This window comes from Anas platyrhynchos, chromosome 14 (genome assembly GCF_047663525.1).
Source record: "Anas platyrhynchos isolate ZD024472 breed Pekin duck chromosome 14, IASCAAS_PekinDuck_T2T, whole genome shotgun sequence".
NCBI classification, from domain to species: Eukaryota; Metazoa; Chordata; class Aves; order Anseriformes; family Anatidae; genus Anas; species Anas platyrhynchos.
This window is the reverse complement of record NC_092600.1, coordinates 18,601,412-18,625,991: the sequence shown is the minus strand read 5'-3', so window position 1 is coordinate 18,625,991 and position 24,580 is coordinate 18,601,412. Positions and strand designations below refer to the sequence as shown.

Sequence of the window (24,580 nt, the reverse complement as noted above, 5' to 3'; positions counted from 1 at the left end):
GTGATTTTCCAGGTCTCCAGTTTGCTGATTAGGTTACATTCTGTATATCCATTTCTCCAGTAAAGAGGCTCCAAGTAAAGCATCAGAGAGAAACTGGATTTCCATTTCTAATTATTTTTCTCATCAGAAGACAGAAAGTATTGCTTTGAATAAAACATTTCTCTGAACAGTAATAATACAGGCAGGTGTCTGTTCCCTTCCTCCTCTGTTCCACTCCTTGGGAAATTTAATCAAAATTGAGACTGAAAGAAGTGAAACAATAAGGGACTGTACTCCTGGGCATACTGCTGGGTATTTACCAAAAGCAGCTTACATCTACCAATTGCAAGCTCCTGGGAAGTACCTGCAGGTCTGCAGCAGCAGACATTGACAAAGACTGCTTTGAGTTTGCATTGACATAAAGAACATTTCTAGTTTCAGGAAAAGCCTCTTTCCCCATGTAGATTTGCTAATACAATAAAACCGTATTTTATGTATACATACATTCTAATTATTTGGATTAGGTTCTCCTCCTCTAAAATCACACAATAGAAAATAGCCATAACTCAACTGGAATAAGAACACATGGCATCAGAATGTATTGAAGCATTCTGTTGTATTACCTGCTAAGTTTACTCTGAATTTCTTAGGTATTTCCTTGCAACCTTAATTCTGAAAACCTACATAAATGTTTGTCTTAATAAACAGCTGGCCAGACAACCCACAGGACTAGACCTACCATCCATTTCAAAACTTCGCAGCTACAGATCCTAAGGTTCTTGTACCTCATATTGTCATAAATTCCTCATGATGCAGCACAGAGTTAAACTGAGCTTTAGAAATATCTTTTCCTCTTCTGAGTGGAATTGCCAGTTCCACTGGTACTGAGCAGTAGCACTTGAGGGTTTTGCTTATGAACCCAGCAATCCAGTCTCCTTTTAGCCAAATAAAATTCAATTTTGTAAAGCACACATAGATAATGTTACCAGCTGAATTGTGCCTAAAACTCTACTACCCTCTGATGAGGAAGCCTGAATTTTAGCCCAGAAAAAAAGTCAAGTATTAACCCAAACCCTCCACTCTCTTTACCAGAAACCTGTGCTCCCTTTATCTTCTTACATAGCTGCTTCTTACGCATGTTATTCCTCCTTCTACAGGTCCATTAGCTATTACACCTGTTTTCACAACTAAATCTATTCACCTGTTTCAGCCATACAATCTTTTTATTCATACACTACTGCTCAAGAACTTTTCAACAAAATAAATGAATAAATGTCAGAAGTCCCCACATAAACCCAGTCACCTCAGCACTCTGTTTATATCCCTTCCTCAACAACATGCCCCTTTCACCTACACAAAAGCAATTATTCACTTTCATGCAAAGCTCTTTTTAGCCCTCTGCTCCTCTCTAGTCTCATTTAATTCTGATGGGATTCAGGTGAAAACATTGCTTCCAATCTACCATCTTCCTAGGTTACTTGAATGACAGACTTCTTTTATAGCCATTCTGACAGCACCTGGACAGATATCACGATCTCCTGTCAAGGTTTACTTGCTGTCATCTATCTGATCACAGAGTTTTAAGCATCTTCTGATGCTTATACGACCCCCAAAGCCTTGCCAAAGCAGATGTAATTCTTAATACAGATTCTTTCTTCAATGGTAATAGTCATCATGGCAAATTTTCAGAGTGTAAGATAATTGCTTTTATTTGTAATCCTTTTTTTTGAAATGATTCTAGTTTCCAAAAAGACTGGATTTTAATATGGCCATTTTCAACCACTTTTGGGAATCCTTATTTTATAAGCACATATGGAAATGTCTGTGAACCTCTCTGTTTTGTTTTACTCATATACCCTGTTTTCAAGGGGGTGCTGCAGGATAGCATTTATTCTTTCTGTTTTTCAGAGTCTGCACTACCTTAGCATATTCATTTACATGAAAACCTTATAGCATAATAATTGCATTCACGAGAGGTTTTACATCATAAGTTTTAGAAATTAAATTTTCTTTGCTACATATGATAAAAATGTAAGAATATTAAGCAGGACAAATTATGTTGTCTGCTTATAAAATATTCTGTTTTCTTCATTCTCATAATAGGAGAGGAAAAAGACAGGAAAATGAAAATGTCACTATTGTCTATCGTAAAGTTCAGATAGTTTCAAACCAAAGCAATGTGTATCATCAAAGACAGCTTTGGATACAAGCACTTTGAAACAGAAACAACCTAAAAGTATGTGTGCTGCTTAGCATGCTAATTGCTCCAATTCTGAGCAGCAGTACAGTTCCACTTAACTGTTCTGCTTGCACAGTGCATGCACTACATATTTAAAACCCAAAAACCATCAAAAAAGAGAATTCTAATTATATGTTTCATTAACTTGCAGAAAAATAGTATGCACAACTGACTTTGAGGTGCCATAATAAATGAGGCTGGGGGCTTTCTTTCCCCCTTGAACTAATTTATTCTCTTTGGATAATTCTCCCTCCAGCTGGAGAAAAAAAAAAATGTTCAGAAAAAGAGTGGGAGGCAAGCATTTTTAATGTATTTTAGACCATTGCTGGAAAATGGCAAATGGATAGCCCATACATTTTAGTTAAATAACCCTAGACACTTAATATGAGCAAGATTTATCTGAATGTCTGTTCAAAACAGGTTTTGACAGTCTAAGGAAAAACACAGTTGTTTTTTTTTTTTACTTTAAAGATTCCGCATAACTGGCAGTTTGTCCCTTAAAATCTACCAGTTGATAATGCATTGACTCCATTTTAATTCATTATTTTTTTTTTAAATCATTTAAGGATATGTAGGCAAGCACATGAGGGGTTGATGAAATACTTTTTTTTCTAGTTCTCACGTATTTTACAATATGTTCAGACAACCCACCAAAACAATAAAAGAACACAGAGAATTTTCATACATGGAGCTCAAAAACAGCTATGTTGGTAAACTTACAGCAAATGTTAGTTTTTTCTTGAAGGAAAAGCAATAGAAAATAATGCAATGCATTCTATTATCTCCAAAATTTCTCTTGAAAATTCCTTTAAAAAAATTACCCGTACTTATGATGCATTACTATAGTATAGAATACCTTGTATAAGACAAAGTCTATTGAATGTCACTGAATTTCTTGAGGGTCTTTCATGGACTTTCCAGCCTTCTGGAGTTCAATTCATTGACAGTTCATACAGTTCCACAACAGGATTATGTTCAGACACTTATAGTAATTTTACAACAACAAGTAACAGGAATCTGTTCATAAATTGTGCTAACCTGAGAAGCATTAAATATCAGGAAAATTGACTTCTTTTTGCAAGCATCAAAGACAGTCACAGGTTCTCCTCTCTCTTCCACCTGCCAGCCCCTATTACTTCTTCCCTTCCCTTAAAGAAATTAAATTTATGATAATTTTGTTTGTGCCTCCTATTTTTGACTTGATGAAGCTGTCCTTCTAATCAAGGAAAGGTAAAGCTAAAAGTCAAGTGCAATCAGGAATTATTAGGCAAGAAGTATTTATTATGATAAGCATTTAAATATAACAGCTAATACCATACTAGCCTAAAAAGTTAAACTTCAAAACAAATTAATTTTACTTTCTTTGAGTTACCACACTGGTAACCTATAAATGGGTTGATATGCTCCTATCTTACACCCATCTTAAGAGAGAAAACGTTTTTCAGAGCAAGATATAAACAGAGGAAATCTTCATTAATTCTGCTATTGTCATTTATTTTAACAGCCATTCACAGAAAGCAAAAACCAGACAGAACTAGAAACCTAACAGCCCTAGAATTTGGCATATTTCAGATCAGTGTATAAGTACTGATAAGTACTTTGGTCATTGAAAAGTGAAGAAAGAGCTTTATATGTTACGTACGCATAGTGCCTCTGTTCTGTCAATATTGGCTGTCAACTCTGCAATAGGAAAATGATAGTAAATGTTCTGGACATCATGGAGGAGGGCTTGGGTTTTCCACTTAAAAGAAATTCAAATACAGACTCATTCAGACAAGGTCATAAAATATTGTGTGTTCTGAAGGACCCCTCCTTTATGTCTGGGAACGGAACAAAGGCAGATATAATTTCTTCTGCCCCAAAATCTTTCAATTTAATTCAAAAGCATTTAATTTTGTTTGGTTTTCTCAATATCATCAGGAACTTACAGTATATGAATCCGTGGGAATGGTGCTTTCAGCATCTGTAGCCCTGATTACCCCTAGAGACTAGACAAAATTATAGTGTATGACCCATGATATACAACTGGATTTTAAATATAAGAGAATATAACTGTATCATGGGATATGTACAGTTATATAGGGATATGGGATGTATAGATGGCTTCTCAAGGAAAACCTGGACCTCACAAGATCTGAAAGTACAAGCTTTGACAGATACTTCCAGGAACCTTTCAGAAAGAAAAATAAATAAATAAATGATGAGGATAATTGCAAGAATATTAGAATATGATTGCATTCTCCTAGGAAATGGAGAATATCACTGAATGCAACCACTCCACAGAAAATCAAAAGTTTCCCTGAAGAAAAAGAGTAAGCCATATAAAAACATTTCTATGAAGGAAGAGGCTTCACTGAAAAAAAAAATCACATTCTCACTACTTCAAAATTGTTTAAACACTGTTTCAATACTAACAAAGAAAAAGCTCCACCACCAGGATGTCAATGTATGAGTAAAAGATGAGAAGTTTCCCTCTTGCAGGGCTTTGGGAAGTCACACTGCCTTCAGACAAATTGTGGTAAATTGTGTGGCAGAGTTCAATTCCCATCGATTTATAGGTGCTGACAGTATGAACTTGTAACAAACAAGTTGACAAGATGACAGTATTTCAGAGTATTTAAAGAATGACTTGTCTCTCCTTCCAGCCCTTCCAGTATTCAACTTAGTGTCTCTAAGTCCCTGGACAAACCACCTGTATTGCCATGACACTGCTGACAGAAGTCGATTATTTATGTGCTGCATGAGCAAAGCGTATGGTATCTTACAAATGCAGAAATTGTGGTCAGTTTAGATATATTTTTATAGCATACAAATGCCTAGTTTTCTTGTTCTTCCCCTTTCCCTTTAAAAAGAGACTAATAGCAAGGACATATGCATTGATGCCATCTGCCACCCGACTTGGCAGCGTTGGCCATGGCTCCGCATCCTCCATTCCCTCAGTAAAGCCTCAGCCTTTGACTTGGTACCACCACAGCTCCCATGGCTCTCAGCAGCAGTGGGCAGCTCTGCAATGGCCAAAAATAAGACAGCCTACAGAGAGCAAGGAGCTCTTCCTAACTGAGAAGATACAGAGATAAAAGTTTCATTTGTGTTTGTGAATGCAAATGCTCAAAGATAAAGGACTGCCTTCATGACCCACTAACTGGAATTGACAAATTAGGTTATTCCGCTTTTCTGCATTTACTTCTGATATACGTTCATTAAGTATACTTTTCATAAAACCCCCACAAAGGTACATTTGATTATAATTTGTTTTTAAACTTAGTTAACATTCTAAGCAGTAACATAAGGTAAAAATTGTAAAAATACTGTAGATTTATCAGCACTTTACCAGACATTGGTCATTGTTCCATATTTTAGCAGCAATGCCTGTTTGCAACTCAAGCAACATAGACTAACAATCTGCAAAAATCCTGATTTTCTATTTGGGGTGCCTCAGGACGATAATTATTTGAGTTTCCACAATTTCAGGCTAAAGCTAGGATCTTTGAAAATTACTTTTAATTCTTTTAAACTTTCAGATATTTATATTAAAACATTTTATCTGGAGAAGTTCTAAGAAAATAATGGAAGAACAGCGATCATTATATTTTCAGTCGAGTTATGCTTTACACCTGTATTATATGAAACAGATAATTATCAACCAATGTCATCTGAAGGCAGTGCTAAAAATTTATATTAATGTATAATTTCAAAACTGAATAATTGCTTTTGCTATGGGCCCTTAGGGGAATTAGCATGTGAAATTCGTCATCCCCATTTCAATTACAGATATAACACAAATAAATTAAGCCAAGTCAATATTCTCTGAAGTCAATTTCATATATGCCAATGTCTTCTGGATTTTTTCAAACAATAACCTATACATAGCAAGGAACTGTTTTTTTGTTTGTTTGTTTGTTTTTGTGTGTTTTTTTTTTTTTTAATCTAGTCTTTTCCTACACAAATTTACATGGATTAACATCCATTTAAAAGAATCTTCTCTTTTCTCCACTTTTCCATGTTTTCCTCATTTTTTCACATCTTTATTTCCTCTTCAGGTTGGTACTTTTTCTGCAACATGTCTATTTCTTTCATGCAGCAAGGCATCTTGAAAACTGAGGAATACAGATCACTTTGGTGCGATTCATATATTATGCCTATACTGTATATTGGTGATGTAATCACCAATCAAATCTATTATGCTACTTTACATTCATTGACTTCCTTTATATGTGGTGCAAAGGCAATATAAAGTAAAGGCAATTGTCCTAGCTTCATGGCAAAAATGGAGCCTCACTGATTTAATTATGCCAAAGACCTGGATATAGCAGAAATGCTGAAGCACTTATCTTTGTAGTCTGCATCAATTTCTTTGTAATGCCTTAAAGAGAAGCAGATGAAGTGCTTGCGGTTTCTATAGTTCACAATATCTGTTTCCTTGCACAACTGCATACAGACTGCTTGAAGACCATGTGGGCCTAATGGTCACTGCAAAGGATTTATTTCCAGAACAGCATATTCTACTGCTGCCGTTACATTTCAGTGCTAGTGCTTGCTTACTTCATGCATATAAATTAAAACATCAGGAAGCCCACTGCTACTGAGAATTCTGTCTTTCCTGCATGTTTTAAATATTGGCAGGGTACATTGCCTCTTCAGACATAATCTGTAGTGTGTATTGGGTAGATGATGTATGATTCAGAGCAGAGATCAGTGATATTGTTGTCCTGCCCACTAATCCCTTTCCTGGCTATTGCTCACTACCAATAACCAATAGCAATACCAATAGCAAAGTGAATTACATGCCATGCAAAGTGCACACTAAGCATTTCCACAATCAGGAATTCTGCATACCATGATTCCTATAACATTCCCCTCCATTTACTACATGCTAACTTTACCAGCTAGACTGATGAAATGGGACTGAAGGTGTCTTGGTTTTTACACTGCAACATTTCTAAGGCCGTGCCTATTAAATGAAGATGAGTAAGAAAGAAGTCTTGATAGATAGAGCAGGAAAAAAAAATGCATACTGGATGTTCTCATTGAATTTATATACTGTTTGTGGCCCACAAGCCTGGCTCTTTCTCTGGCTAGCTCCACAGCTATCATGCTATTTGGCTGCTTAATTTTCAACCTGATCATTTCCTGAGAAGTGATGTTCTCTCATTTGCTGAGTAGTCATCCAGGGCCATCTCCAGGCTCTCCTCTCCAGACAGTCTTTGAGCCATTTTCTATGCATTTTTCAATCACAGAAAGTTATATCATGTCACAGGGAATAAAAAATAAATAAATTTTTAAAAGGGCACCTTCTTGGACATTGAGAGCAAACCTGTGCACACTGGGAGCTTTTATGGCAACATAATGATAATGCCTAACAAGGAGATAAAAGGCCTGCCCCCTATATTGCTCTTTTAGAGGGGACTGAGTTTTTAAAAGCAGGTGTATCTTGGTAAAGGCACACAGCAACTCAGGTGCCTTCCAGCTGCCAGCTCCAGGGCTCTTTCTATCTAAAAAGTCTTGTCCAGCAATCAAAGGCAGTTTTCACTTTGGGCATTGAAGATAGAGAAAGAAAACAAAAGCAGTTTTAATCTAAAGTTTTTTCATCCCATCTTTCTGAGGAAGGGAGATATTGCTGAAGAGAGAGCACTTCCCTGACCAGCAGAGCTGCCACAACAAAGAAGACATTCTCAAAAGTGTTTTTAGTTAGTAAACCCATGAATTGAGGGATGATTTCAAGGCTGAGCACCACCACTGAAACAGTGACTGACTGTAAACCAACACGACTTTTTCCTCAGATGCTATAAAATCACAGTAACTCCATCTGGCACTCAGTAAGTCCTCATGGAATCGAATTTCCAGAATAAAAAATGGAAAACTGCACTCTCCTGTCTACTACCTGATTACTAAAACCTCAAGTTTCTGGTAATAACCTCTATAAGAATGCATTACATTTTCCATCTCCCATTCCTCAGTTGTCTTGAGAGCATTTCTCTAAACTGTAACTGTAGTTTGCTTACTCTTGGAGTATTTTCTTCTCCTTGAAAATGCTCTGAGATGAATACACTGGGGAAAACTGATATTCTTCCAGCACAGGCAAAGCACGACAGCTGGAATCACCAATACAAGATGCATCCGATTTTGTTTCACATGAGACAAAACTCTTTCACGGGTATCAAATAAGAAAAAGATGTTAGTACATCTCACTGACAGATAGGAAAGATGACCAGTGTTACAAATTCTTGGACTTCATTACAACAGATTCTGACTGCAACAGGCAGCTTTTGTAAGGAGACCCTCTTCATATCTTAGACTTTTTACAGGAATAGATTAAACAACGGTCATGCAAAGATCTGGTCACAGAATCAAATATTTTGACCAGATAGTCACATTTATCATGACAGTTCTGCCTTAATTCTCTCTCTGCAGGAGCAACACAAGCATATGTGAGCCGCTATTTTAAATGAGGACACAATTTCCTGCTTAGAAAAGCCCTTTAGGGGCCTTTTTTGCTTGATTATTTTCAAGTGTATTTAGCAATCATCAATACTTGGTTACAAGTATCTACTTGACAATTCTGAAAGGTTTTTTTTTTTATCCAAATTAATACCAGAGCAGAGATTGATAGCACTCTTTCTTAAGCAGGTACTCAAGTTTAAGAATTGTTTCAGTTCTGGAACATCAAAAATATATCTGACTCTGTTATTAAATACATTAGTAAATAAGATCTTCTTTCTGGAGTTGTAAGACTTGGTCTGTAAGTTGCTCATTACCACAGTCAAAATAAATAAATAAATAAATAAATGAATAACAATTCTGGGCAAATGAAAAAGGTAATAACGTTTTATTTATCTTTAATAAATTGACAAACACTGTTATTTTCAGGCAAAAGAATTTTCATGCTCCACATCATAATTTCTGTTCTTAGGAAAGGGAGAATTTATTCTACAAGGATAAATGTGGTATTGAAACCTAGTAGCCTTACTTGCAGTAAAGAATCTGCCACCTTTAGAGAAGACAGAATATACATGTATACATGTATCTTGCAAGATCCTTCAGCTAGTTTACCCTTTCTCATAATTACCACTAGTTCAGTAATAGCTGGAACACAATAGAATTTTCTAGAATAGAATTTGCTTCCAAGCATACATCTTAACATTTTATGTTTCTCCACTGCTTCTTCATCACTCTAGGGGGTTTATATTCTTAGAGTGACAGAACGCTTCTAGATCAGAAAATGTCTGAATTCAGACCTCACTGAATTGTTATCTTTTGTTGCTCCACATGTTGCATTTTGCTAGTCTTTCATGGCACTAGATCCTCAGCTAATATTAACTCTCAGCTGGAAACACTTAAACAGTCTTCAGTTTACTGGCCTGTGATTCCCTACACTGTTCTTTCTTAACTCAGCTACAGGGATTGCTTGTGTCAAATATATTCTGACAGATACTCCCACTGCTTTACAGTGCAAATATCACCTGAAGATTTGTCTTCTCTCTTAAAGCAAGTCAATGCTGCACTAGCGTCATCTTAAAAGTAGAGCGGGGGGAGATTCCCCCTGAAACATCATTAGTGTCACCAGCAAAGTTCATTCTAATCCTGATTTAAAAACAAACAAAAAACAAACAAACAAACAAACAAAAAACAACAGTGCTTCCACTCCATAGGCTTTCACAGCTCAGCAAGTGGAGGGAGGAGCAGAAAGAAAGCAGACACAATTGCATACTGAAACCAGGCTTTCAAAAGCACACAGAGGGACAATTAGAGCCCACAGCATTCTGAGCGGTTTTGAGAACCCGGCCCCTACTCACTCCTACTGAATCCGCAAGAAACATCAGCCTAGCCAGCACACTGTAATAGAAGCAATTGAGATGCAGTCCATGAGGCTTCATCATCAAACAGTAGAGGTACTGAATGAAAAACAGTTCTTTAATTTGGGACACAGCCATACACAACTGAAATCAGAAGGTATTTAAACCACGTAGCCTTTTCATCCTGTTTTAAAGTGATTTTTATTTATTAATTCAATGTAAGAGAGAAATGGCCTCTAATACCATAATATCATTGTCACAGGCTTCAGGGACAAAATTAAACACATTTATCTCTTTTGGACAATTACTGACCCACAAGAGGATGAAAGCCCCCTGTTTTCATCCCTGAGCATTACTTGTTAATTGGTTCTACGGACACAATAAGGAGAAGTTCCAGCTCAAACCAGTTTGTCAGCACTGCCTGCCTAAGCCTAGGGGATATCATTTCAGAGCATCATAAGAAAACAATCAACATTTGTCCTCACAGGCCAGCAACTGTACACTTTATTGTCTATATGTATAAAAGCACTTCAGCTCTTCCTGCTAACAAAAGTCAATTGAGGCTGAACAGTGAGAAAGGGAAGGAGATAATCACAGGACTATTGATCCTTTTGCTTGAGATAAATCTATTTTGTTCTATTTTCACTTCTTGGTTTGCTCAGAGTAGGGTACAAGAACTTTGTCTATGCATGACTTTTTTGTTCCTATATACTTTTATTATCTTAGCAAGATGACAGAGGTCTTAAAATCATTCAGAAGTATAGTTGTTAAAGAAGAGAATCACCTTTCTGTCTAATGAAGAAATACAATAAGTAATATTAGAATATGTTTTAGACTTTAAAATGGTGAGAATACTAGATGATACAACCAGAATTTTTTTACACTTGCTCATTGAAAAGTTAAAATGGTCATGCTCCCTTGTCACACTTCTGCAAAACATCCTTAATGACTAAATTGGATGATTGCATTTTCTCTGCCTTGTAGAATGAATACCCAAGTGACACAGAACCATGCTTGAACTCTATACTTCATGCTTGAATTCTTGCAGATACTGAATAAATAGGAAAATGAAAAGCTACTTGGTGTGCAAGAGCCTGCACAGCTGATAAAATTTAGAGCAGCTCCAAGCTGAGGGACCACACTTATATAATGCAGCCAGAGCAATGCAGGGCAGGTACCTTTGCTTTCCTTTCTGCCCACTGCAGATTTGCTATGAATGTAGATATGCTGACCCAAATGGTCTTACCCAATAAATGCCAAGAGTCACAATATGTGTACATAAATGTCTATGTCCACATGCAGCGTCTTGAAAAAGGACATAAAAAGACTTCACCTCTCTAACACACCAGTAAGCAATTTAACAACAACAACAAAAAAAAATTGTAAAGCAAAATATAAAAATCCAAGTGTCCTTTCTTTCAGCTCAAAGCTCAGCTTTGTGGCTCATTCCAAAATAAGAAAAATCTTGTTTCCATACCCGAAATCCCAACTTAAGAGTCAGTACCTCCTCAGTAAACTACTCAAGGGATTCCAAAATCAGTGTAGGGAACAATAATTTAGTCCAAATAAATCATTGATTGCATTTAGTTCAGAAACTAGTGCATGAAATTCAAATATCTCATACTACAGAAAGGAAGACTAATTGATTCAAATCACTTCTGGTAGCTTCCCAGCTGTGTATTAAAGAGCCACTACGTCAACTATAGAAAGCCAGAAATCTTGAGCTTGTTGAGGTGGGCACAACATGAATGAATGAAGTTTGCAGTCTCTTGCCTGTAGCAAAGAAGTCTGCCTTGAAATCTTCCTTTATCAATTATTAGCTTTTAAACTGCTACAGGATCATTGCCTTTATATAATAACTAATGTTTGATGACATCTTCAAAGAACAGGGGTCATCCTCTTTTGTAAAGAAACAGAAATCATTTCTAAAATTTTTTTTTATATGGTCCCTGGCAGAGCACCATGTCTGTCTCAGATGGGCCTTCTAGGTAGGCATTAAAACCACACAAATACTTTATCTACCATACATGTTTGCATCTTTGTGGGCTGTGGTGTTCTCTTGGCTTAACAGAACTGTCTAAAATGGCGTATTATTTCATATCAAAAAATGGGAGCTGATAGCACAAAATCATTGTCTTCCTATTTTTACTTCCATAGTTGTTAAATTATCATTATATTTATAGGATTTTCAGAATCTAATTATACTGCATTAGACTCTACATTTGTGGAGGGGTATTTTCTACACAAAAAAATTCTTAATCTTATTATTGCCCCAGCAGATATGCAGTTCTGGAGCACTGACCAAGATTAAGTAGGCATGCTATTGCTGAAATCTCCCCTGGTTTGCTATGCCTATTGTCACTGACATTTCTACATCCAGCAAAAGATCTGCTTAAGAAGTATATATGACTAATACTGAATAAATCCAGTGTAATGAGACCTCCTGGGAAACCACCCCTCCTTATCTGTGCAGAAGAGGAACTTTAGCTCCTCTTTGTTCAGATTGAAGTGTAACAGGCTGGTCATGGGCTTTTAGAAGAATATACTTACGGGCTTTTATTTACTTCTTAATTGCTTGCCTAGCAAATTGCTTTTATTTGCTGAGCTGATTGCTTTTTATTTGCTTTTATTTGCTCCAGCTGAGGCTGGAGCACCTCTCCTATGAGAGACAGGCTGAGGGAGTTGGGGTTGTTCAACCTGAAGAGAAGACTTGAGGGAGACTTTACAGTGGCCTTCCAGTACCTAAAGGGTCCTACAGAAAAGCTGGAGAGGGACTCTTTGTCAGGGATTACAGCGATACGACAAGGGCTAATGGATTTAAACTTATAAAGGGTAGCTTTGGATTAGATATAAGGAAGAAATTGTTTACTCATAGGGTGGTGAGGCCCTGGCCCAGGCTGCCGAGAGAAGCTGTGGGTGCCCCATCCCTAGTGGTGCTCAAGGCCAGGCTGGATGGGGCTGGGATGTTAGGAGGTGTCCCTGCCCATGGCAGGGAGGTCTGGATGGTCTTCAAGGTCCCTTATAACTCAAACCATTCTGTGATTCTGTATTAGGGAGTACATTAGGGAGTGAATTACCTGACACATGGCTGTGATATAAATAACATATAAAGGGGAAAATTAGTTATCAGAGATGTAGAAGCAAGTGCCATCTCTTTTAAAGATATGTAATCCCTTTTGTTAGGAGGCACTATAGCAATTAATGTGACTCAATGACTAAGTGACACATTGTTCAACTGAGAAGGCAACAGAGAGATAACGAGTGATTTGTCCAAGGCTGCATAAGGCTGTCATTGAGTTGGGCAATAAAGCTGGGAGTGTTCAATTCTGAGTGTACTGCAGCTTGGGCCATCCTTTCTGTACGTTGTCAGACCACTGCAGTGACAGAACAAAACAATCCTGTTTGGTGAATAGAGCTTTATGTATTTTTATGCTGAATGTTTTGTAATGATGCTTCAAAAAAACAGGGGAGCGTGCGTAGCTAGATAGATCAAACTAAAGGAATTTTCTGCCTGATAATTTGGAAATTGTATATTTTACCAGAGAATTAATCTTCATTAGCATTTTCTAAAAAAGGTTGCACAATAAGACTTCCCATTTAATATCGCATTGCAGGGAAAACTGAAAGTATCCTACTTGCTTGTGGTTGTTTTTGTTTGTTTGTTTTTTTAAACAACATGCATCAAGACTTAGTATTATTTACACGTTCAAGTCTTCCAATGTGAAAATAACACTTCATCGCTGAGGAAAAAAAAAGAAAATGAAGCAGATTCCACTGAAAACCAGGAGTTAAATGGCTTGAGTATAGATAAGAAAAGAATGAGTTCCTCAGTGCCACATGTTATTGTGAAGGAAATAAAGCTGAACAAGTCAAACAGTGAGAGATGTCAAGAGGCAAGCAAGAAGCTTTCAAATACCAGGCTATAGTGCAGAGTGAGTGACAGCCCTTCCATATCTAAAAGGGGCCTAATGTGACTGGAATAGACAAGGATTTTTGGTGCAGGAATTAATCTTTTGGGTGTGTATATATTTTTCATCTTCCATTTTTCTGAATATTAAAAACGTTTCTTTCTAGAGACTGGAAGTTAACTAGAATGCAAACAGTACAAAAACTACATACAAAACAAGAACAAAATAGAAAATACAGTCGTGGAATAGGTAGGATAATTACTTTAGATATTTGTTTTCTCTGAATCACTATTAATTCTGGATTTGTTGGTCATAATACATACTAGGAAGAGATGAAAAGCATCTAAGTTTCCTAAACTCAGCCATCCCCAGAAGCATGACTGTTTCAGGATGCATGCATTATTTTATTTCTTCCCAGTTTCTCTAAAACACACACAAAGGAGAAGAGTGGCATAATTTTTTTGCTCCTACTATTCCTATCTAGTGGATATCTGAGCCACCATCATTCCATTCATGCCAATGAATCTTGACAGCTCTAATATAAAAAGCTTCTCCAAGGAAATTACTGTATAGTCTTCCTTCTCTGTTGAATGACTGAATACTTTTATTGCAATATTTTTATGAGAAACTCTTGAAATGAAGTACTAACATGGTAAAGCTGCTAGGACAGAGTGGAATTCAGGCTTAACTGCACACCCCCCTTCCCTCCCCCCCCTGGGGATTTAGTGCTGTTTCAAATATTGATTAATTGCAGTATAGTAAAGAGAAGGGGAGGGGAGTTGGGCATATCCTCAAAAAAAATAAAATAAAAATAAAAAATCAGAGTGGATGTAAACTAGTCTGCTACAGCTGCTATGTGAGGAACTGAGCTCACTGTTTCTCAACCAGCAGAGGAAAAGCTTGTTCTGCACTAAGTCAGATGCCAGCTGCTTCCCTCTTGTTCTCCTTCTCTGCTGAAATGTTAGCAATCCCTATTCCTTTAGCATCTTGGTAATGTCCAGTTTTCCCTGTTTCCCATCTTAAAATCTAACAGTCACAAGCATTTGAGCATTAGCAACCCAAGAAGCCCTTTGTGGTGTTTCCATGTGTATGCAATCACTGACAACTTCAGCAAACAACCTCTGCTTTGCTGTCACTAATTCACTCTCTTCATGTGTATGGGGTTTATGTGGCGATGTTTGGGTAGCTGGGGGCTGCAGGGGTGGCCTCTGTGAACAGAGTCCAGCAGCTGCTCCATGTTAGATAAGTAACCCAAAGGCACCTGCCGCTGCCCAGAGCCGAGCCAGGGAGCACTGCTGTTTGTGCCTCTGTGAGCGCAGATTTAAGAAAGGGAAAATCTACTCAAGTATTGCAGTCTACTCAAGAAAGAGAGCTGCTTTTGTCAATTTTCACAGCTAAAAAAATAAATAAATAAAAAATCACAGAAAACTGAGAGTGTTTTAGTGCTTACTTAATCATGAACTATTTTGTAAGAGTATGATCAAAATTGATTTTGCTCATTAGCTGGAAAATCATAGCTGAAAAAATTGATAATTTAGTGTTGAGGCTTAAAATTAATGCATATTTATATGGTCTCTGATATTAACAGAAAATGATTTTTTCTGGTGTTTAAGATAGTTTGTATAATGTTACACTATACTTGTATTGCCCGCAGTACTACTTGTATTGCCTCCAAGCAGTAAGCCTGCACTTCGTTTAAAGAAATGTCTTGTTAAATAAGTATATTAGCAGCAAGTTATACAACAATTTTTGTTAACTTTATGTTCAGATATGAAAAGACATTGTTGTGGTACTGTGACCTGTGGTTCAGGATTTGAAAAGATACACACAAAACATAAAGAATATTCTTACATGGGTAAAATAAGGTTATATTTGTGAAAGTACTTCGTAAACAAACTTGATCAATTGAAGACGTTTAAATTCCAATTAAAGTCCAAAACAGTCAAATATGTTTCCTGTTATAGAGACTGCAGGAGAAAATGCTACCAAACACTGGATCTGAAGGATAACGGGAAGAAGAATATCTCATGCCGAGCTAATGCTTTGAGGAGCAAAACAAAGTCAGAGCATGCTCAGTACAATGAAAGTCATTCTGAGCTGCAGACTGGTAGAAGTGATGCTGTATCTTGAGTTCTGCTTGAAAAAATAATCTCAGAATTTTACCTTTACTTTTCCCTTACTGACAAAAATGCCACTTGATTATTGCCACTGAGCATCAGTATGGTCAATGGACCACATCAGGCACCAAGAAGATGGTTCAGAAGATGACAGTTCTATCAATTTGTGAATGATCTAGAACTATGATTAGATAAAATCATATGAATAAATATTACTGAACAGTTCACACAAAATCAGATTTGTGTGAAAAATTCAGATTCATTATCCTCTCTGTGGAATGGGAGGTTAACTTTTTATCAGGGAACCAGTTCATTTATGCACTGGAGATAGAACAAGTCAAAAGAACAGACAGCCAGTGCCGTGAAGCAGGTTGGGCTCTGAGAGGTTCTGAGGAAACATTCAGAACCAAGCACGACACATCAGATATTTCTGCAATTTTTTAATAAGGAGAATACAAGTTGTCCAGACCCTGTTTACATACAAGATTATTTTGTTGACATCAGTAGCCTGTAAGTGTTCTGTGTTACTGCAGCAAGGATTAATACCCTAATACCAATATAGATAACAGCTCACTAATAACCTCAACTTTTACAAACTTTTACTATGTGATACCTGAGAGAAAGACAGTGTTTATTATTATTATCTACAGAGAAATAGCCAGGACTAAATTTCATATTGGTCCCATCACCCTTGTTGATCATAGTCTTTCAGGAGTGTTTACTAAGATCTTCCATCTTTGAGTATTTAATGCAGTGACAAATAAATACATTACCTGAGATGGCAAGGTTAAACAGAGCTTTCACTTTTACATGTTTAAGGAACATGTTGAATAACTAATTATGCTTCAGGCCCAAACTCCAGTTTAGTCTAGTAAAGTTTGGAGATTCATTTTTGCATCAAAAAGGCATGAAGCTGTAGCTGTGCTGTTTGTTTGTTTTGGTTTTTACCTTAAATGTAAGTCTTATGCTCCCAAATTGCTTATGAACATCTGTGTCTTTTATAGACACAGAATAAAGTCAAAAGTGACTAACGCTCCTGTATATGTATATCACTCTGCTATACTGCTCAGTTCCTGCTTGTGCTGAGTTTCTTTTCACATTGGAAAATAATAATATAAAATCTTGATTGTCAGTAGGTCAAACTTTAAACCATAATAACTGGTATCCCTATGCCATTTTAATAATTATTTGGAACAGTATTACCAAGACCAGATTTTTTTTTTTCCTGTGTTACCCAGGGATACTGGGAGTCCTTTCTGAAGGTCTCAGAGCCTTGAAGCCATGTTACATTCCAGATGTGGGGCTCAGAGTGGGATCAAAGCTAGACGTAGGAGTAGTTATCATAAAACAAAAATTGCCTGTTTTGAACTTGTGTCTCAGCTGTGCTGTCTGAGAGCAGGTTCAGCAATCTTCCCTAAGAATCTGAGCAAAACTGAATGGTTTCCTCACTACAACTGTTTGTTTTGTTTTGTTTTGTTTTTTTCAGCTAAATAGCTGTGCTAATTCTTGAGGAATTATTCCAGACTTGGAATTAATGAGATACATTATCATTGTAGCTCTCCAGCCAAGGCAACTTGAAACACTCTACCTCAGCTTCCAGAAGCAAACTGTGATAGCACAAAACTCCATAGAGACTAATTTATCATGCTTCTTAATGGGTTATATTAACCCATACAAACCACCATGCTTCCAGCATTTCACTGGCTTCCAGTACCCAAATAAGCTCATTTCAAGCTGTTCAGATAGCACAACCTCAGCAACTGCAATGCAGCAGCTTGTAGCTGTCAATAAGTACGGTAATCAAGGTTGATATTAATATATGAAATATTTAAGTATGTGTGAGAAAAGGACTGACAATGATAATTATTATCATGGAAGATTATTTTGATTAAATGATGTTTAAGTAATTAAACTTAATTATTTGAAACCTTTCCATTTCCAACCTTAGGATGTTTGGTTAAACTGTCACATAAAAATACCAAGGTCCTGCATTAAATAAACCATGTTTTCAATATTGCAAGCAAATCTTGTCTCCAGAACAAAGAATATGCAGAAGATTATTTCATAATTTTTGTTCTCATGTGTTGAATTAATTAAACCTGACTGTTTTCCTTGAACAAACTTTGAACATTCCCGGTTGTTCAGTGTATGAGTATTACAAGGACAAATTTCCTACACGAGAAGATGTGGCCCATGCCACAAGCCTGGCCAAAGCCTGGGCTGGGGCAGACTACTCTACTTACCTTGTTTCCCACAGTGACCCCTTGCTCCTCGCCAGGCAGCTGTGTGGTTACTTAGCTCTCACTCACCCTCCTCCGGCATGTCGGGACACATTGTGGTGGACGTGGTTGACAAAATGCCAGTTGATGATCAGCACTCCCCAAACCATGGCCTCAGCAGATGCTCCTCCAGTGACCCTGAGGGACCGAGTGATGAGGTGAGTTTGCAGCCACAGGCAGAGGTGTCAGTCCCCACATCTCCTTCCCTTCCCCTCCCTTCCCTTCCTCACCTCAGAAGCCTGCTCCCAGCTTTGGGCCTGCCCCAGCCCCGCTGCCCTTTATAAGCCCACCGGTTGCCCATTGTGACATGGCCACTGCTGTCACACCTTAAAAACTCCCGCAGGCATAGTGACAGCCAACTTGCCCAGCAGGAAATAACATCACAACTTAGAAACAAGCCACCCCTATGACATTCATCATATGAAGGAAGGATTCTTTTATTTCTAAATAAATCTGATTTCAGTCTCTTAGATGAGACAATCACTGGGGGCACACTCTCATGCCCACAAGCACTACGCCAGGTGGCAGCAGTCTGCTGAGCACCCAGGCCAAATGACATCTCCAGCCCGGTGTTGTGTTCGGGATTGCTGCCAGTGACAAAGAGGACAAAGGGCACCAGTTTCAAGCCCCACCCCACACCTTCAGGATTGTTATTAGAAGCACATTGGTTTTGGATGTACCCCTTAAGAGCCAGCAGAGATTTATTGCCCTATTTTGTCCCACCCTGGTGAGTTAACGAGGCTTTAGTCGCTATCTTTGTTTCAGAGCTGGTTTTCCTGAGAAATTGTGGGTAGACATGTTAGGATCCCAATCACCTTCTACTTTCAATGTTAGCAACACAGCACTTCTAGAGCCTTTTTCCTGATGGTATTTGGTTACCCTGCATTCACATTTACTCTCCCCTCACATCAATATGAACATTTTTACTACATTTTTTCAAAGCCAAAGATTCCTGGGCTTTTACATCTATATATATACATGTGTGTGTGTGTGTATACACGTACATATATATATAGTACACACACACATATATATATAGTACAAGTATATATATAGTATAAATAGTAGGCTCTATGGTACCCGCTGGTAAGAAATGACAACTACATTTTGTGATTCCTAAGTTTTCCTCTCAGAACTCCCTGGTGTTGTCCCTCAGTATTTCAGCAATATATTACCATAAAATTTCCATTTTTCTTGCCCAAAATCACAAATGAAGATTAAAACTCACTTTCTTCTGTGCAAATGTTTTGTCTATAAATTCTAATCTGATCCAGTCTTCACATTCCGTCTCTCCATTTTTGTTGGATTCTGGCAAGCTACATAGTAAGCCTTCCCACCTCCATTATTCCCACCTTCCCTTACTTCATTATTCACCTTATATTATCCCTTTTAATCCAAGAGAAACTGGAAAAAAAATGTTTGATGAAAAGGGAATAGATATTTGCCATTGATAGGGCAGATGGAAAAAAATCCGTTCAGTTTTTTTGACCTAAACATGTCAAAACTGCATAAAAATACTTTTTCTTTATTGTATTTTCAGTAAGGAAATTCATCAAACCCAACTTTATTACACAAACCATTTTTTTCCTAACTCATCAGCACTCTGTCCCTTCACTTCCCCTCTCTGACAGTCACCAATTTTTTTCTAAGCAGCTGTAAGGGACTGGGAAAGAGAATGGCAGCATTTTGTTATTTTTTAAATTATAACCTTTCACTATCTGGTCAAAGGCTCAGCCAGGAACAAAAGAATAAGTATCCAATTCTGAAAGAAAAAGGTCATCACTGTATGGAAAGGCAAGCTTAAGTCTTAGCAGTATATCCAGGAGAGTTTCAGCTAGAGTCATTACGTAACTGTAGTATTTATTATGAAGGGAAAAGCTATAAATGAATGCATAGAAATACAAGTAACTGGTTTGATGCTTACCATTGGGGAAGAATGTAGAAATGATATTTCAGGAATTTGTTTAGCTAAAAATAATCTTTAAATCTTAAAAATAGATATTAACTAGACAGTTTAGAAAAACATAGAACAAATTAGAAATACCACTGAAACAACAAACTTGGAGCAAAAACATCCATGCAGAGGAATCTGTAGTGATACCGTGCTCAGGATACAATGGTGCTATTGTGACACTGGGTTTCCCTGGTATTAGTTCACAACTATGAGATGCCACAGTATTGAAAATTAAGGGGTGCTTGTGATCATAACATTTGAAATTCTTCCAGAGTAACCTTTAGAGTTTTTGAAATGAACACAATCATTTTTGTAAGTGCTCATTCATTTTTCATATACCCACCCTGTCTTCCATTCTGCATTTAAACATATTACACTTGCACTTGCAGTGTTAATGGATATCTAATATTTTAATGGAATTTTAGTCAACTGCTCTGTGTATTTCCCCAAATAAGGAAAGATTCATTAGGACCTGAAGCTAGTCTGCTTTTTTGTTCTAGCTAGAGAGAAGACAGCCTGGAGGTATATTTTATTAATTCCTAATATAAATGAAGTTAGATGACTGTAAATAAAATGATTATTTATGCTGAATAAGGAAACGGGCATAGTAGAAAAATTATGTTTCTGCAACCTAGGGAATGAGACAGAAGGATAGAAATTTGTAGAAAGATGAGATAAAGAAACCTTATCAAACTGTAAACACTATTTTCTTCATAGATCCCAAAGGTGAAGAGCCTCTGGAAACTAAGGAAAAAAGATTTTGGAGTGTATTTCTTTGCCTTTGTGGTAGAACAGACTTAACAACAGAGTTGTGTGCGTACCACAGTAGATCAGCATGCAGAACTTTAATTATAGCTCTGTCAATTTTAGACCCTCAGATCTTGTTAAAAACACCTTTATATTGGAAAAGCTTGATTGCATCAATCATGTAGCTATTGCTTTTTACTTTGGAAAGCATTTGTTAAAGGTGACACCATTTATATCCATTTTCTAGTTCATCAACATGTACCACAGTTTTCTGTAATAACATCAATTGTATAACATCATATCTTAAAATCATAATTAAAGGGGTGGTTTTTGCCAGCAAACAAATTAAAAAGTATGAGCTTTCATATATAGTCATCAGGAAAGTGGGTAAAGATTTCCAATACTTGCACAGGTTTTGAATTTTAATGAACAAAACACTTATGTTGATTTCCTTTCACATCCTAAACGTTTACAATCCGATAATTTTCATTTTAAAGGCTGTATCTTTTTGCAAGGCCCATTTTGGTAGCAGCTTATTTCAGAACTTCTCTAAAGGAAATTTCTCATTGAGATAGAATTGTAAAAAGCTGACATGTTCCCAGGAATGTAAACAACCTCTGTCTTTACTGAGCGCAGGTTTCCCTGATGCAGACACAGATTAGTGGGTTAGCAGGTATTTGCTTGTGTAAAGGATAACAGAAAGAGAAGTTCACCATTTATTTCAGCAATAGTATTTTCCTAAGCAATTTTACAATGTCAGTTATCACACTAAGACTAGAACTTCTTGTACAAGAACTGATTGCCTTCAAGGTGACTAAGTGATAACAGAGAAAAAGGAGGTGGCAGAAGTTCAACTTATTGAACAGTAATTTAATCTTCTAAACTGAAGGTTAAAAACACCTCCATTTTCAGTTTAGTTACAACGTAAGAAATAAGGGCAAGAAAGATTAGACTTTTTTCTTGCATGTCAGTCAGCCAGATCAACAATTAGAAAAACAGGCATACAGTCTGATTTTCCAGGGTCCCCCGTGAGTTAATCACCTTGCCTAGGAACATCAGGAGATACAGCCATTTCATTTCTCTCTCTAATTGGAAGCTGCTGATCAGTGTAGGCACAATTAACTGCAGGTATATGGCCTAGTCATACACATAAACTGGGCAAAACAAAGGTCACTAAAATCATTTGGCCAACACACAGGATTTACAAAATATCCTCTGCCTGCTGTATCTTTTTGAGTTGCAAAGGTTTCCTTGTTCAAAGCACATTTTAAAGGCTTCTGGATTTCACATCATAACTGTGAAACTTCCGTCACCCACATACATTTCACTTGCAAATAAAAAGACACGATGCTTTGTGAAACAATTCATTTCTACCTATCAAGCACAAATGTGTGTTTCAAATGTATGAAATATTTTTCTTTTTGACGTTCTTGGTTTCACACTTCACAGTACTCCCAAGCACTGTACCTTTTATATAGTACCGACCCTGCTTTTTACAAATCTGAAATGATTACATTTTCACAGTGGTTTTAGTTACAGAAAATTACAAAAGAAAAAAAAAAATAGATTCACCTCAAACCCTTCCCTCAAATAAGAGGGGAAAAAACAAGCAAGAACAATATTTTTCTAAATATTAGCAATATTTTGGCTTTATCTTTAGCAAATAGAAAGAAAATGGAAAACATTCATTTGCTATGTGATGAAACCACAAACCATGAATTATTTTTCACATTACATGAAAGTAAAAGAACTATCATATCTGATCAGTCCAAAAATCCATCTTCCTGAATACTTGTCCCTGATAGAAGCCAACTTGATATATTAAAGGGAAAGGCGTTAAAACACATAAAGGAGTTACTTTACTTACCTTTACAACTCCTGGCAGTTATGCTACTCATATGCTCAGGAGTACTGCAATAATTAAAATCAATTAATATTGGCATATTTGCTACTGCTGAGATGAGGGGAGGGGAGAAGATGCAAGAGTGCATCGCCAATGAGAGAAGGCTGAAAGAATGCATCTGAGAGAAGTCAGCTGTACAAAAGCACATGAGCACATCCATAAGTTTGCTCCATAATGGAGACACTGGTCAGTAGCAATTCTGACTAATCACTTAGCTAATGCTTTTGGCTCCTCTACTTTGGAGGACTCCTTTCCTGGAGAAAACCAAACCCAACCAAACCTCCTCATTCTCCCAGAACTAAAGTAAATGTAAACAAGCACCATAGTGACTATAGCAAAACTTGCACTTGGTTTTTGATATCATTTGAAACTCCACAAAGCTAGATAGGAATAGTAATGGCAAGGTTTCTTCATACAGTTTGTCCTAGTCACTTAAGCCAACAGGAACAAAGTGCAGGATACTTTGATTTGTGGTGGGAATTTGCATATGGAAAAGCAGAAAGCTGTGAGACACTGAGTTGCCAGCAAGACCTATTGTTTACTTGTTTTCCTATTTAATTGGAAGGAAAGAAGCCAAAGGAGAGCCAATGAGGTACATTTGCATTGCATACATTTGTTTTCCAATGGTGTGCCACAAAAACACTAAATGGAAACATCCTTTGTGTATTAAACACAAACATATAAGTGGAAAAAATATTAAAGAGCTTACTGTTGCCTTCTATTCTGAAAGAGAAGCAAATTAAAGGGTGAAAGGATACTTCTTTACACACAGACCCCTTTTTCCAAATATTGTTTGAACATTTCCCCACTGGCAGAAACAACCACCCCTGCCCTGCCCCAGCAGCATCCCATTCATTTCTCCAGACATGCTCAGAAATGTTTGATGTTGTCCTCTGCAGTACTCAGTACATTTCTGTGGAAGCTAATATGTATTTATTCAAATAAACATATCTTAAATATATTTTTATCAGAGGTCTTAATTGCTTGTCAGGAATTATACTGCCTGCAGCTTAACTAAAGACTTCTCAACACATTTTTGTCTGATGGTGGCTAAAAGAAGTGGATGAGGAACACATGCTGAAAACACGGCACTGCCATCTTCTTTAGCCACAGGTACTACAGAGCATCTGAGAGAGTGGCCTATAGGCACTGGGCTTTATAACTAACCATCCATCACCCACTAGTGCAGTTACGCTACTTTCCTCCTCCTCACCTTCAGGACCTTCCAAAAATTCTCAAGTTTATGTAAAAACCAAGGAGAACCTTTCAGCCTCCACCAGATTTACATACTTTTTTCAGCAGCACCATCTAAAACACTGTTGTTGGCCATGTGATATGCTGTCTTAAACAGCTACAAAATGGCTTGCAGCCACGACTATGTCTTTCAAGCTCTTTTCAAACAAGTTCATTCCTGTTTAACTGTTCTTATTGTGCTCTGCCTTTGTAACGGGAGTTGGTCTCGATGATCCTTATGGGTCCCTTCCAGTTCGGATATTCTATATTCTATGAACATTTGTTACAGAACTCTGCTACACATTAATATTGACAAGACCCAAGACATTTTAACTGCTCATCTGCACTTCTTCCAAGATACTATTTTGGTGTAGTGGTCTCACAACTGATGGGCAGGTGATGGGGAAAAAAAAATAAATCCATCCTGA

At 37.2% G+C, this 24,580-nt stretch overlaps 1 long non-coding RNA gene across 1 annotated transcript in view; it reads right to left on the bottom strand.

Moving 5' to 3' along the window:
• The window catches only part of LOC139998674 (uncharacterized), a 163,229-nt gene that overhangs the window by 84,336 nt on the left and 54,313 nt on the right, over nucleotides 1–24,580 (bottom strand). Inside the window, exon 2 of the long non-coding RNA XR_011803396.1 lies at nucleotides 18,346–18,453. This is a non-coding gene — a long non-coding RNA (uncharacterized lncRNA). The remainder of the gene's footprint in view (nucleotides 1–18,345; nucleotides 18,454–24,580) is intronic.